Source organism: Siphateles boraxobius, unplaced genomic scaffold (assembly GCF_051911475.1).
Source record: "Siphateles boraxobius isolate OS27281-9 unplaced genomic scaffold, OSU_SipBor_1 11, whole genome shotgun sequence".
Lineage (NCBI taxonomy): Eukaryota > Metazoa > Chordata > Actinopteri > Cypriniformes > Leuciscidae > Siphateles > Siphateles boraxobius.
This window is the reverse complement of record NW_027508711.1, coordinates 2,702,351-2,705,229: the sequence shown is the minus strand read 5'-3', so window position 1 is coordinate 2,705,229 and position 2,879 is coordinate 2,702,351. Positions and strand designations below refer to the sequence as shown.

General features: G+C 35.0%; 1 pseudogene; it reads right to left on the bottom strand.

The window, feature by feature from the left end:
- Positions 1 to 1,376: 1,376 nt before the first annotated feature.
- Positions 1,377 to 2,246, bottom strand: LOC143704578 (G-protein coupled receptor 35-like; annotated as a pseudogene).
- Between the last annotated feature and the right edge of the window lie 633 nt (positions 2,247 to 2,879).

The following is a 2,879-nucleotide window of genomic DNA, read 5'->3' as shown; positions in this document are numbered from 1 at the left end:
CATTCTGCAACGTTTAAACAGTAGGGCCAGTTTGCTTGCCTTAATGTTTGTAACAAAGTGTCAGCAAAGATTTGCGTTACTGATATTTCACAGTGCAGTCAGTAGGCTAATCTATTATCAGCGTCGTCGATCCCACGCTCACATGGGCAGATTGCAAAATACTTCACTAACAACTGCGTAACTGAATAAAAAACAAGCTTAAGAGCAGCAGGAATATTAAACCGGCTTTATATGCCATACTCACAGCTCGCGCTCCTCATAGGCCTACTATCTGCTCACTCACCACTGAGAGAGTGAATTCCAACCAGTACCCAATCCAACTAGGATTAACCATCTGAATTACTTTTTCTTTCTTTCTTTTTTTTTTTACTTATAGCAGCAAAAATGCTTCCAAATACCTCCATAACAGAAACTGTTATCCCAACAAAAAAAATCCCAACAAACCAGAACATTAAACATGAGTTTCAATGTTTTTCATCCTGCTCAAAAGAACTTCATTAATCCATTCAAACCCAAAATAATATTTTGCTTATTAAATTGTTACTTCTGTACAATTAAACAAAAAGAGCTCAATCTCATTATATTCAATAGTAAACTTTCCTCGGAACTCACTTTGGACTTTTTCAGATAAATACTGTGAAATTTTCTAATATTAAGGATAAAAACAAAAACAAAATGAGTTTGTCACCTGAAAAGTGAATGCCCCCTCTCAGATGTAAATATCTGTGCTGTGTTTGTAGATTGACTTCCCAGTCATCACAAGGATGTCAATGCATGACTTCATCTGTTTAAATGCTGTATAAAACATGCAAATATTTAAAGTAAAAAAAATAAAAAATAGTCTGAGTAAACTTATTAACAGAAGTTCACTTTTATATGGAAAATGTTTATCTGGAAGCTTGTGATTGACCAGTCAGAATAAAGTATTCCAGAGTGCCGCATAATATTGTTATATGTTGCTTTAATACAAGAAAGTAGCAAATTCAAATGAATATTTTGCAGACTGAATATTCAATCCTTGTACATCTAAACTAGACAGCACAGGTGCAAATCATTCATTTCTAGACTGAGTATTTAAGAGAGCAAGAAAGAATATGGGGGGTGGGGGGTATGCAAAAGGTGACTGATTCAATGTTTTATTGGATAAACAAACACACTGATATAAAACAACCATAATTAATTAACACATTTAGAATAAGCTAGATCTATGTGTAAATAAAGAGAGAAATTAAAGAGTTTTATACTCACATGAACTGACAATCAAACTAAAAAATAATTGTAAATATAACTTAATTTAAAGACCAGATCAAACACCAAGAGGAAAGAGACAGTTCAGTTGATAATACAAAAATGACCCATCCACTTATAAAAACTGTTTAAAAAGTAAAACAATGTGTAGTCATGTTTTGTCTGTTTATAAAGGAACAGAGGCAGGAGAGTTTTCCAGTGCGGTGCAGATAAAGAACAGGCTGAACAAAACTAGCTAGAACATAAAAAACCAAAGCAGGTGCCCAAAATGTCAAATTATACTGGTTTAGCAGAATTATAAATACTCCTGCGATGATAATTGGCACATATGCGAAAACAATGTTCACAGTAGTTATTAGAATGATATAAAATGCTCTTCTCTTCATGTGGTTTTCCTCCTCTCTCTCTCTCCCTCTCTCACCTGGTCCTGACTGCTTCAGAGCTCTGAGAACAGCCACAAGACAAAACAACTGGACAGGGAGGAAGAGGAGGAACTGCATCAAGAAGAGCCATGTATGTGCATTAATATTATGTAACATTAATGTGATCAGGCAGCACAAACAGGAGCCAAGAATAATTATCCAGGCCGCAGTGCAGCAGATCACTCTATATCTAAGAGGTTTGAACTTCAGAAAGGTTACAGGATGAACCACTGCCAGGTAACGCTCAACACATATCAGACACTGAAACAGAGGACGACCGGTGATGCCTAGTCCTTGCAAAAACAGTGCTAATGGCCCAAGAACAGAAATTCTATTAAGCAGTACAAAAAACAACAAATCCAGACAGTTACCAATCTCACAAAGAAACAGATTGAGGACAAAGAACTCTGATGCAACTCCACTTCCTGTTCCTGTGATGATGAGCCATACAATATAGGAGTGTGTAGGAAGACCAAACAGAACATTGATGCTGAACACTCACATTTCCAGATACCCTACTCTCAATATGGAAGGTGTTGTTAAGTTGGTGGAAGCTCCTGGTGTGGTGGAGTTCATTTCCTCCTCTTTTGTCTTAGTTCACAAAACATAAATAGTATTGCTATAAGAAGAGAGAATTATAAACGTATGGGGTTACTCAGACAACAGTTCAAGGTAAGCAAATATTTAAAAAATATTTAAAAACAATTCACATTCCACATTTTTAGTCCAGCCCAGCAATTAAACACAGTTTACAGTTAAAAAATGGGTAATATTTATACTGATCATTTAAGACATTGCAGTAAGTCTACATAAAGTACTGTCTACAAAATAAACAGCGATTCAATAGAACCATTTTAGTTATCAAAAAAACTTTTAGTGAAGTTCCTAAAAAAGCCCTTTTTTGAAGAACATTTTAAAAATCTAAAGAACCTTTTTGCACTTGAAAGGTTCCATCGTAAAGGTTCTTCATGAAATCACAGATGCCAATAAAGAACCTTTATTTTTAAGAGTGTAGCCTAATGTCAAGTAAATTGCTAATTCACTTTGATGAAACAAATAGAGATCAGGTCTGTTTTACTCAAGTGATCCATCTAACATGCCCATAACCCTTTAACTTTGACTGATAGCAACATTGTCATGTCATTCAGCAGTAAACAGAAAATTAATTTAAAAGAGAAGTTTATCACCTGAAGAGTGAATGTCCAGTCT